The sequence below is a fragment of the Staurois parvus genome, unplaced genomic scaffold, assembly GCF_062004578.1.
Source record: "Staurois parvus isolate SC_StPar_1 unplaced genomic scaffold, SC_StPar_1.0 ptg000635l, whole genome shotgun sequence".
NCBI lineage: Eukaryota > Metazoa > Chordata > Amphibia > Anura > Ranidae > Staurois > Staurois parvus.
Genome location: NW_028318431.1, coordinates 4355642 through 4368979, shown reverse-complemented (window position 1 = coordinate 4368979; position 13338 = coordinate 4355642).

Genomic DNA, 13338 nt, shown 5'->3' with positions numbered 1-13338 from the left:
TATGTTAGTAGAAGAAACAGAAGTGCTACATTCAAAGAAATCTTCAGTCCTCTGCTGTGGGGGTTAATACAGCTGATGGACCTGTCATAGGCACTCATCAAGCATGTTGACTATGCCCACCCTTTCCATGCCCTTTCCCATAGAAGTAAAGCCCATCAACTTTCTTACCCAGGCAGGAGATGGATATGTTCATGTTCTGGTTCTCATAATACCATAGACCACTATACCACCACACACGTTCAGACTGAACTTTTACTGTTCAGGGGTTCGTCCAGACATGATATACACTCACCGGCCTCTTTATTAGGTACACCTGCTCAATTGCTTGGTAACACAAACTGCTAATCATCCAGTCGCCTGGCAGCAACTCAATGCATTTAGGCATCTAGACATGGTGAAGACGACTTTCTGAAGTTCAAACCGGGCATCAGAATGGGGAAGAAAGGGGATTGAAGTGACTTTGAATGTGGCATGGTTGTTTGGTCAAAAACTGCTCATCTACTGGGATTTTTATGTACAACCATCTCTAGGGATTACAGAGAAGGGTCCGAAAAAGAGAAAATATCCAGTTATCGGCCTGAAAATGTCTTGTGATGTCAGAGGAGAATGGGCAGACTGGTTCCAGATGATAGAAAGGCAACAGTAACTCAAATAACCGCTCGTTACAACCAAGGTATGCAGAATACCATGTCTGAACGCACAACACGTCCAACCTTGACGCTGATGGGCTGCAGTAGCAGCAGACCACACTGGGTGCCGCTCCTGTCAGCTAAGAACAGGAAACGGAGGCTACAATTCGCTGAGGATCACCAAAATTGAACAATAGAACATTGGAAGAACATTGCCTGGTCTGATGAGTCTGGATTTCAGGTGCAACATTCAGATGGTAGGGTCAGAATTTGGTGCACACAACATGAAAGCATGGATCCATCCTGCCTTGTATCAATGGTTTAGGCTGGTGGTGGTGGTGTCATGGTGTGGTGGATCCATCCTGCCTTGTATCAACGGTTCAGGCTGGTGGTGTCAGGGTGTGGTAGATCCATCCTGCCTTGTATCAATGCTTCAGGCTGGTGGTGGTGGTGTCATGGTGTGGTGGATCCATCCTGCCTTGTATCAATGGTTCAGGCTGGTGGTGTCATGGTGTGGGGGATCCATCCTGCCTTGTATCAACGGTTCAGGCTGGTGGTGGTGATGGGGTCATGGTGTGGGGGATCCATCCTGCCTTGTATCAATGGTTCAGGCTTGTGGTGGTGGTGGGGTGATGATGTGGGGTATCCATCCTGCCTTGTATCAACAGTTCAGGCTGGTGGTGTCATGGTGTGATGGATCCATCCTGCCTTGTATCAACAGTTCAGGCTGGTGGTGGTGGTGGTGTCATGGTGTGGGGGATCCATCCTGCCTTGTATCAACAGTTCAGGCTGGTGGTGGTGGTGTCATGGTGTGATGGATCCATCCTGCCTTGTATCAACAGTTCAGGCTGGTGGGGGTGTCATGGTGTGATGGATCCATCCTGCCTTGTATCAACAGTTCAGGCTGGTGGTAGTGGTGGTGTCGGTGTCATGGTGTGATGGATCTATCCTGCCTTGTATCCACGATTCAGGCTGGTGGTAGCGGTGGGGTCATGGTGTGGGGGAGATTTTGTTGGCATTAGTAAGGTGTACCTAAAAGAAGTGGCCAGTGAGTGTATCTATTGATATGATAATTGGATTTCTCTCCATTGCGATTGCATAATGCAGGTCAGTGACCAGACATTTCATAATATACAAAAACCCTGCTCCATCTTCCTGCTTTATATAACCCGGGCAGACAGTGAGCTCTTGTGAAGAGTTTCCTATCATTACTCTCTCAGGCTCTCATTGGTCACCCACTTCGGAAAATGCTACTCAGGCTCTGTCTACACAGGAGTTTTAGTAGCTCATTTGTACTACTTAAAATTGCTAGTGATTGATCGCTATGATCAGCAATTGATCGCTATATAAAAGGAACAATTAGCTCCCTGTGCAGTTAATAGCAAGACTGATTGCTACTTGTGTAGCTTACGCCATAGGGAGCCATCAGCTTATTATTCAGTTGCTACTCCTAACAATCAATCACTCGTGATTTTAAGTAGCACGGCTGGGTAGCTATAGTCCAAGGAGATAGCTGCCAACACCAGTCAACATTTTTTGGAGCATACTAGGAAGAATTGAATCCTGACAAATTTTAATTGTTGAGACTCATTGGGGGATAAGATTTCCCATCATTTCCTGTCAGAAAAACAACTGATTGGACATCTATGCAAAAGGGACAGACAGCAAATCATATTTAGTAGAATGGGGAAGGGTTAGAACTTTTATGTAGTTCGGAGGTTTGGACTTTCTATCACAATGACAACCTTGCCCTCCCCATGTCTTGTATGGGCATCATGGGGAAGGAAGGGATTATTATCAACTGTCATTTCCAGAATGAGACCATTAATAGTATTCTACATATTCCTCTCATATTGGAGGTGTAGAGATCTAGGTATAGTGTTCACAAGAACTGTAACATAATCCTGTCCAGTGGTCAGTCATGTTGGAGGTGTAGGGTTCTACTTACAGTGTGTACTAGAATTGGAACATGGTCATGTCCAGTGCTCGTGATTTCCAAGGTGTAGTATTTTATGTATAAAGTGTAAAAATGCATTACTGTCATGTCCAGTGGTTGGTCATGTTGGAGGTGTAGGGTTCAAAAATGGGGACAACTGGGTCATGATTATGGCCAGTGTGGTTGGTTATGTTGGAGGTGCAGGGTTTGATGTATTGTGACATGATTAGGTCCAGTGGTTGGCATGTTGGAGGTGCAGGGTTTGATGTATTGTGACATGATTAGGTCCAGTGGTTGGTTATGTTGGAGGTGTGGGGTTTGATGTATTGTGACATGATTAGGTCCAGTGGTTGGTTATGTTGGAGGTGCAGGATATGTGGTATTGTGACATGATTAGGTCCAGTGGTTGGCATGTTGGAGGTGTATGGATTTATGTATAAATAGAATTGTGACATAATTAGGTCCACTGGCTGGTCATGTTGGAGGGTTGGGGTTCTATGTATAGTATGTTTGTTCGATTTGGGACATAATTAGGTCCAGCAGGTGGCCACTTTGGAGGGTGTAAAGGTAACAAAATTACATTAGGAAAACATCCATTGGTTGCTTCATGTTGGAAAGTTCCAGCTTGACTTTGCCTAGAATATAAAATATGTCTACATCATATGTCTACAGTCATGTTTGTTCGGTGGTTGGTTACGCTGAATGTGCAGGGTTGGATGTATAATAGAATTGTGGCATAATTAGGTCCATGTAATTAGGTTATGTAGGTGTAGGGTTCTAGAATGGGGACAACAACTGGGTCATGATTATGGCCAGTGGTTGGTTATGTTGGAGGTGCAGGATTTGATGTATTGTGACATACTGTAATTAGGTCCAGTGGTTAGTCCTGTTGGAGGTGTGGGGTTCTAGAATGGGGACAACAATTGGGTCATGATTATGGCCAGTGGTTGGTTATGTTGGAGGTGCGGGGTTTGATGTATTGTGACATAATTAGGTCCAGTGGTTAGTCATGTTGGAGTTGTGGGGTTCTAGAATGGGGTCAAATCTGGGTCATGATTATGGTCAGAGGTTGGTTACGTTGGAGGTGCAGGGATGTATTTATAAATAGAATTGGGACATAATTAAGTGCAATGGTTGATCATGCTGGTTGTGTAGGATTCTATAGAAAATGTGTAATAGGATTGGGACATGATTAGGCAAGTGGTTGGTCATGTTGTAGGTGTAGGGTTGTATGTATACTATATAATAGAATTGGGACATAATTAGTTCCAGCAGTTTGTTTGTTTGTTTTTTTTGGGGGGGGGGGAGTGTATAGGTAAAGAGTAAAAATATTGTATCAGGATTACATCCATTACTTGCATCATGTTGGGACTGTCTTGACTTTGCCTGGAATAAAAAATATATCTACTTGGTCATTTTGAAGGTGTAGAGTTCTCTGTATTGTGTGCAATATTATTGTGACATAATTAGATCCAGTGCTTGGTCCTGTTGGAGGTGTAGGATTCTAAAATGGGGACAACAACTGGGTCATGTTTGTGGCCAGTGGTTGGTTACATTGGAGGTGAAGGGTTTGATGTATTGACATAATTAGGTCCAGTGGTTGGCATGTTGGAGGTGTAGGGATTTATGCATAAATAGAATTGTGACATAATTAGGTCCAGTGGTTGGTCATGTTGGAGGTGTAGGGTTCTAAAATGAGGACAACTGGGTCATGATTGTGGCCAGTAGTTGGTTACGTTGGAGGTGAAGGGTTTGATGTATTGTGACATAATTAGGTCCGGTAGCTAGTCATGTTGGAGGTGTGGAGATTTAAGTATAAATAGAATTGTGACAAAATTAGGTCCAGTGAATAAAGTCATATAGTGTTGCGCTCCCAAACCTCCAATTAATATACTTAAATCACTCAATCTCTATCCTGACAATCATATAAAAAATATATAAATGATAAAAATATGTAAAAAATCATCAAAAAATATTTTCATCAAAAAATATTGAATTAAATTAATAAAAACCTCAATAATTAAAAATAATATCTGTGATTAAACATAAATTATAAATAATAATAATCTTATACTTATATCAATTCAAATAATCCATGTGCATAATTGAATAAAAACAACAGTGAAAAAATAGTGAAAAAAATGTCCCATGTAATAAAAGTGACTTTGTGCTGAAAGACCTTCAATCTATATTGCTTATAAATCCGTGACTGCTTGTGAATCCTCCCAAAGGTGCAGATGTACGCTCACCTCCTTATAAGCCTGCAATTAGGCTATATATGCTTTTGGTTCTCCTCCTTTGGAACCTACTTGATTGGAACTCTTGCTTTGAGATATTAGATATCCGTAATTAACGATATGTGCTATGGGATGAATCCCTTCTCCAGAGGATACAACTCCTCTATATTCTCATCTCCATGCGACTCTCCACATAGAAAAAAGATCTCGACATGGTGTTTTATCTTTTATAAAGATCGGCTTTATTGGCTCAGAATATAGCACTCACATATGTTGTATTCAAACAATGGCAACACGAATGTGAACCGAATCCTCCGCTGACTGTCGGAGCTATGCACCCGTGGTCCGGCAAACGACAAGGAGTTTTAATAAGGAGTTTTTTTCTGCTTTCTGGCTCGCAAGATACTTCTAATAAAAAATTAGGTCCAGTGGTTAGGCATGTTGGAGGTGTAGGATTCTTCATACATTGTGTAATAAAATTGGGACGTGATTAGGGCCAGTGGTTGGTCATGTTGTAGTTGTGGTGTTCTATGTATAGTATTTATGTTTGATTTGGGATATAATTAGGTCTGGCAGTTGGTCATGTTGGGGTTGAAAAAGTAAAAAAAAAAATTGCTTTAGGAGAACGTCCATCGGTTGCAGTATGTTGGAAAGTTCCAGCTTGACTTTGCCTAGAAAATAAAATATGTCTACGTCATGTCCACAGTTATGTTTACTCGGTGGTTGGTTATGTTGGAGGTGCAGGGTTGGATGTATAATAGAATTGTGGCATAATTAGGTCCATTGGTTAGTCATGTTGGATGTGTAGGGATTTATGTATAAATAGAACTGGGACGTGGTTGGTCATTTTGTTGGTGTAGGGTTCTATGTATTTATATGTAGTAGAATTAAGATATAATTGGGTCTAGAAGTTGGTCATGTTTGCGGTGTAAAAGTAGAAAATAACAAAATTGCATTAGGATTACATCCAACAGTTGCATCATGACGGGAGGTTCTATCTTGACTTTGCCTATAACAGCCTTTTTCAACCAGGGTGTCTTCAAGTTTCTTCAGGGGTGCCTTTGCAAAATGCCCAAAAATTGTATATGAGCCAGCGGGTGGATGAAGCCTGCCTTTTGAGTTACTTAAAGTCACTGGTTTTCATTGTGCATCTTTAAACCTTCCAGCCACCGGTGTCCTAACAACCAGTTGCATCATTGGTTAATAAGAAGGACATTGAGTGCCTGCACAGCATCCTTGTTTGCCCCTCTCCATCTCATCTCCATCAGCACTTAGGTCACATTAGCTGAGTGAGGGAGAGAAACTGAGGAAGAAGAGAAATGCCGGAATGCTACTCAGTAAAGGTGTGTATACTTTAGAAGAATAAATCACCTCTAAAATTGGGTGTCCTATATTTGTGGATGTTGACGTACTATCTAAAACTATTTTGTTTTTTTACGTTTTAGAATGGGGTGCCTCAAGATTGTGCAGAATTTTAAAGGGTGCCTTGTCTGAAAAAGGTTGAGAAACACTGACCTAGACTATCAGATAGGTCTATTAGCTCTTGTTGGAGGTGTAGGGTTCTATGTATAGTGTGTTTGTTTGAGTTTGGACATAATTAGGTCCAGAAGTTGGTCATGTTGGGGTTGTAAAGGTAAAGAGTAACAAAACTGCATTAGGAGAATATCCATCGGTTGCATTATGTTGGGAGGTTCCAGCTTGATTTTGCCTAGCATATAATTGCCTAGGATCTACTTGGTCATGTTGGGGATGTAGGATTTTATGTATAATATGTTTGTTTGAGTTGGGACATCATTGGGTCCAGAAGTTGGTCATGTTGGATGTTCTCCTAGTGCAGTTTTGTCACTCTTTACCTTTACAACCCCAACATGACCAACTTCTGGACCTAATATCTCAACTCAAACAAACATACTATACATAGAACCCTACATCCCCAACCTGACCAAGTAGATCTATTTTATATCCTAGGCAAAGTCAAGCTGAAAACTCTCAACATGATGCAACCGATGGATGTTCTTCTAATGCAGTTTTGTTACTCTTTACCTTTACAACCCCATCGGTTGCACCATGTTGGGAGGTTCCAGCTTGACTTTGCCTAGGATAAAAAATAGATCTACTAGTTCTTGTTGGAGGTGTGGGGTTCTCTGTATAGTATGTTTGTTTGAGTTGGGACATAATTAGGTCCAGAAGTTGGTCATGTTGGGGATGTAAAGGTTGAGGTAAAGATTGACAGAGTTGCATTATGATCACATCCATCGGTTGCATCATGTTGGGAGAGTCCGCTTGACTTTGTATAGAAAATAAAATACATCTGCTGGTCTGGTCATCTTTGCCTAAACATGACACTATTTACCCAAAAAAGAAAATTTCTATTTATTACACTACAAAAAAGAAAAAAAAATTAAAGCAAGAGAGAAAATAAATAAAAACCCACAAGAGGAAGTGGCCATAAAACCACGATGACTAAATAGCATTCTGACAAGTGGGGGCCACCATTTCTGTTGTCATCATGATCTATATAGAAAATGAGTACTTTAATGCTTAGCCCAAAGCAAGATCAAAGTGATCCAGTGAAGTGTTCTGGTTTGTGGTATTACATCAGTTTCAGTCCTGTCCAATACAACCAGGTAGACCATGCATCTAAACTTGCGAATCTTCGAACAGCCTTTTTCAACCAGGGTGCCTTCTGGTTTCTTAAGGGGTGCCTCAACAAAACTGCCCAAATATTGTATACAAACCTAGCTGTTAGTATCACAAAGCCATAGGTTTTCATTGTGCATCATTACAACCTACTAGCCATAGCATCCTAACAACCAAGGAGGTCATCAATGATGTCATTGATTGAGGAGGCGGACATCAGGCACCTGCTCTGCATCCTTGTTTGCCCTGCTGAGCACTGGGGGTCTCATTAACTGAGGAGGAAGAGAAACAATGGAATACTAGTCTGTACCACTGTGCAAAGGTATACGGTATTTGCTTTGGAAGAATAAATCGCCTCTAAAGCTGGCTGTACTACATGTGTGGATGGTGATGTAATATGTAAAACTATTAGTTCAGTTTTTTTACATTTTTGAATGGCGCGCCTCAAGATTGTGCATCATTTTAAGGGTGCCTTGCCTGCAAAAAAAGAGGTTGAGAAACCAGGTCTCAGAATATCTAAAGGCCAAATCACATCTCCATTTTGGGGGCCCATTCACTCCTTAAAGCAATAGCCTACAATGCACATATTTTAGGTCATTGAGGCACATGGGGTTAGGCAACCTATTCATTGTGATTGAGCGGGCAATGCACAAATAGGTCCTGTACAATTTTTAGTGCAGGGTAATGCAATGCACAGAGCATATGCATCAGTGCATTGGGGGGGGGGCACTAAAACTCAGGTGTGTCGGGGTGCAATTACCATTAAAGCCAATGCACATCTACAGCATGTTGTTATTGCATGTTGTAGGGCAAAGGAGCCCTTAAGCTCATTTCTCTAAATGTTACATAGTTAGTCTGGCTGAAAAAAGACAAAAAAGTCTATCCAGTTCAACCATTAAAAAAAAAAGTTATAATCCTACACCCACCATTGATCCAGAGGAAGGAAAAAAACCCAGCAAAGCATGATCCAATTTGCTCCTGCTGGGAAATGAATGGCCCAGGACTCCTCACCAGGCCATGACCACAATATATAATTATTAGCTGGTTGTGCCTTTTCACACAATCTACACCAAATAATTTCTCAGAAAATTTGTTTACAGGGGAGTTGTGAATTATTGTGCTAGATTTACACAGGTGTCAAACAGCTGACTATTTGCTTGATCATTTTTGCAATTGAAGGATGACTATTATTTTTCGTCAAAGGCTTCGAGGCAAAATTGCATTTTCCAAAGGAAGCCAAGAAGTGCAGCCCAAGAGCCTCTCTCAAAGATACCCAAGAAACTAGCATTGGTTTTTCCTAAAGGAGCCAGCAATGGCCGCTTTTGTTGAAGCAATGCAACAAAAGTTTTTGTGGTCATAACCTAAAGCTGGACATACAAGCTTCATTTTTTTTTTGATCAGCCAGTGGGTGATCAGGGAAAAAAAAAACAAAAAAAATGAATGTATTCCCTTATCCATAAAATTGAGGTAAATGGGGGAATCCTCGCCACCACTGTATCCTATTTTGATGGCAAGGATTTGTCCACCGTCAAAATACAATGATTGAAGCAAGATTTTCCAACAAAACTGGATCAAAATTCGTCAAGAGAAAAAGTTGATGCATGCAACAGTTTACAATCGTGTAAAAATACAAAAAAGTGGAAATGCTTGTGAACATGCCTTTTTTGTGCACGGTAAATAAAGAATTGGTGAAAAATCTCTTTGATGTGAATTTTTTTTTACCTGAAGGATCCTTGAAAGTAGAAATGCAGTACAGTATATAGAAACACACAAAAAATTTATACAAAAGTGCAGTAAAAGTCAAAACAGTGAAAATGTACATACATATGCATAAGTATGCATGGGCTCTGAAGTGGTGTACTGAATGGAGGACCCCAGCTTCAAAAAAAAAAAAAAAATTTTTTTGGGTTGTCAAGAGCATAAACACAGAAGGAAACATTTATAAAACACTCACAGGCTGAAAACTAGGCAGATGCTGTTCTGAAAGAAAAAAAAAAAAAAACTTTTATTCTTTACTATATAGAAAGCAATTGCCGACTTTTCAGTACATGCAGGTTTTATAAAGGCCGCCTTATACTGTTTATGGAGAACCTAGCAAAGGGTAAAACCTGAAGAATCTCCCCCCCTTGTTTGTCCAAATGTACTTCCCCCCATTAAATTTTTCTGAAATTAGCAAAATGTATTTTTATTAACTTCTTCACGCCGAGTGCACGCAAATTTGTGGCCTCTCAGCGTCTGGGCCTTGACGCCAAGCGGCCGCACATTTGCGTGCAATTAAAAAAAACGTGCTGAGAGCCTGTGCGCTCCCAGCACACATGTCCGGTACTCACGGAAAGGTATCTATCTCCTCTTGTGATCGGGACCTTACCTGATCATGTGACCACCATGACAACGAATCACCGCGGTCACATGACCCTAAAACCTTGCTCGCCTCCTAGCTTCTGAAATCCTTAAAAGGCCAGGAGGTGCAGGCGCCAAGGGGTTCTTGCCTAGTTTTCAGCTTAAGATTTATGAATCAGCCCTGCTGTAAATCCTTTCTACCGTAGGGGAGGGGCATTCATACATCTTAAGCCAGATGAAAACTGGGAAAGAACAGTTTTTTTCGGCTGTTCTGGAACTTCAAGCTTCTCCGATGCTGAAAACTTTGAACTACCAACAATTGGTGAGCCAGCCAGGTTTGTCCTATAAATCTAGAAAGTTGCATTGCTAACATGAACTGCGTGATGGGAGATTCTGCTGCAGTGTATTGCTGTGCCTATGCCATGTTAACATTTATTAAATAAATCTCTTCTCTTCTCCATCTACACCTCCTCCCTTGGCCAATTGATACACTCTCACAGCTTCAACTACCATCTTTACGCTGACGACACGCAAATCTATCTCTCTACCCCTCCAGTCTCCACCCGTATCACAAGCCTACTGAACGACATATCGGATTGGATGTCACTCCACTTCCTCAAACTAAATCTCTCCAAAACTGTGCTCCTAGTTTTTCCTCCTAGCCCGCGCCCCCCCTGGCTTCTCCATCAAAACCAACAACTCCACCATCAGGCCCTCCCCTCAAGCCAGAGTACTAGGTGTCATCCTAGACTCCAATCTGTCCTTCCAGCCCCAGGTCCAATCGCTGACTAACTCATGTAGACTTCACCTCCGCAACATATGTCTGTTCCTAACCCCGGAAACCACTAAGCAACTCATTCACTCCCTTATTATTTCACGACTTGACTACTGCAACTCCCTCCTCATCGGCTTACCTTACCACAGGCTATAACCACTTCGGTCCATCTTGAATGCTACGGCCAGACTCATCCACCTCACAAACCGTTCCGTATCCGCCACCCCCCTCTACCAATCCCTCCACTAGCTTCAGATTGCCCAACGGATAAAATTCAAAATGCTAACATTGACGTACAAAGCTGTTCATAATACTGCCCCAAACTACATCACCGATCTGGTATCCAAATACCACCCAAAACGTACTCTCTGCTCCTCAAAAGACCTCCTACTCTATAGTTCCCTGGTCTCCTCCTCTCATGCCCACCTCCAAGACTTCTCCAGGGCTTCCCCCATCCTCTGGAACTCCCTACCCCAATCCATGAGACTATCACCTACTCTCCTCACCTTTAGGCACACCCTGAAAACCTATCTCTTCAGGGAAGCCTAGCCCTCAGCTAATTACTGAACTGCTCCACTCTTCCTACCACTTCATCCCCCACAGTTGTTTCCTCCTGTACCACTATCCCCTCCCTCCTAGATTGTAAGCTCCAAGGATCAGGGCCCTTGAACCCCTGGTGTTCTGAATCGTATTGTTACTGTACTGTCTCGTGTATTGTCTCCCATTATAATGTAAAGCGCTGAGCAAACTATTGGCGCTATATAAATCCTGTATAATAATAATAATAAATACATTGTTACATATTCACAGTTAATGCACTGCTACTGTGAGCAGTATGAAAGAAAGAAAGAAAGAAAGAAAGAAAGAAAGAAAGAAAGAAAGAAAGAAAGAAAGAAAGAAAGAAAAAAAGCAATGGTACCTCTTATACACCTTGTGGAAGAAAATCCAAGTAAAAAAAAAAGTTAAACTTCTTGCACTTAGCCAAGATATGCAAGACATTCAGCCAGGTCACCTCTGGAAAACAATGCAAGTTTTTATTTGATAAATAGGTTTCTGTTGCATCATTAAAATATTCATATTCTTAAAAATGTTCAATTGGCTTTTATGGAACACCTTGCATCTGCTTCAACTTGAACTTATTCTAGAAACAACTTGCAGAATGTAGGAACCTTTCAAATTATGATTTCATTCTTTTGCTTTCAACAAAACGTGCACTCCTTTTAGCTCTAGGACCTCAAAGACCCTCTGAGAGGTATCCGATGAGCACCGCGGGAATTCCAGAATGATCTAACAAGGGTTGCCAAGTGAAGTGGTGACCATACATCAAACTCTCCCTGCCGATACACCCCGCCTCAAAATTTCAGACCCAAATATAAAATGGGAACAAAAGAATAACACACCCAAACCCCCCGCCCCCATATATCATATCACCTATATATAAAAAAAGATCTCTTTCTAAAGGATACATTAAGACCAGAATTACACACTGCTTCTATAGAGCGGAAAAAATGTGCAGGCACACACAGATACACAAACCTAAGCAAGAGAACAGGGTTCGGAGAGAATATCACACAAAATTTACATGAAAGAAAAAAAGTTTTTGTTTTTTACTCTTCTCTTCCTCTTGGAGGGATTACAAATTACTTCTGCAAAGTCTTCCTTGGTTTGAAGCTTTTGGAACTGTATAAAACAATATTCCCCAGAGATATAGAATAAGCCAGTACAAAATCAGGACAGCAATTTTTTTAACTCTTTTTTTGAATAATATTATTTAAAATAAAAACAGAATTAAAAAAAAAATATAAAGTCAAGCAAGAGTGAGGCACTGTGGAACCTGAATCTGCAGTATATTTGGGGAAGGGACACAAATAACGATGATTATGTACAATGACCTAGGTGTGTTTCCTTCCAGCTGATATTAGGGTTTTGACAACATTATCAGTTCTGAATAGGAAAGAAGAAAATGGTGTCTAACCGCAAATTGTGGCCAACGGGGACTAGCACTTCTCAATTCGGCCTTAAGTACTCCCAATCTGAAAGAAGAAAGAAGTTTGGTAACTAATCTAGTGACACATGAAATCACCTGTGCAAGACAGAGCAAATCCAAATTCTGGTCTGCTGGTGTCTGACCTCAACTTGTGGCCACCAAGGACTATTGCTTCTCAATTTTGGCTTGAAGTACCCCGAGTTCTATGGATTTCTGAAAAAGGAAAGAAGTTTGGTAACTAATCAAGTGATACATTAAATCACCTGTGTGAGACAGAGCAAGTCTAAATTCTGGTCTGCTGGTGTCTGACCTCAACTTGTGGCCACTGAAGGCTATTTCTTCTCAATTTCAGCCTTAAGTACCCCAAGAAGAGTAATAAGACTTGCTCCTGCGCCAAAAACTACACAATTTAAATCTAAACTGCTACTGTGCAAATTGTGAAAACACAAACCATAGAAAATACAAATAAACAGCGCAAAATTAGACTTCTAAATCCACTCATAAAAAAATTATTATTATATAAAGTGTATAAATTAATAGTGCATATCCTTAATTATATTGTTATCAAACACCAAAAGTCCATGTGTGATCAGAAAATTCCAAATAAGCTTCCACCTTCCACCCGTGCAGAAACCAACATCAAATGCACTCACCAGAACTTGGTGAGTGAAAAGCCTTTAAGGAGTTTTACAGGGATCCTAAACCTTCTTTCGCATTCACTCTATAGGAATCTTCAACATCCAAGTAGGCTCCACCGTTTAACCAGGAGAACAAAATCTCACATAGTGTGATAT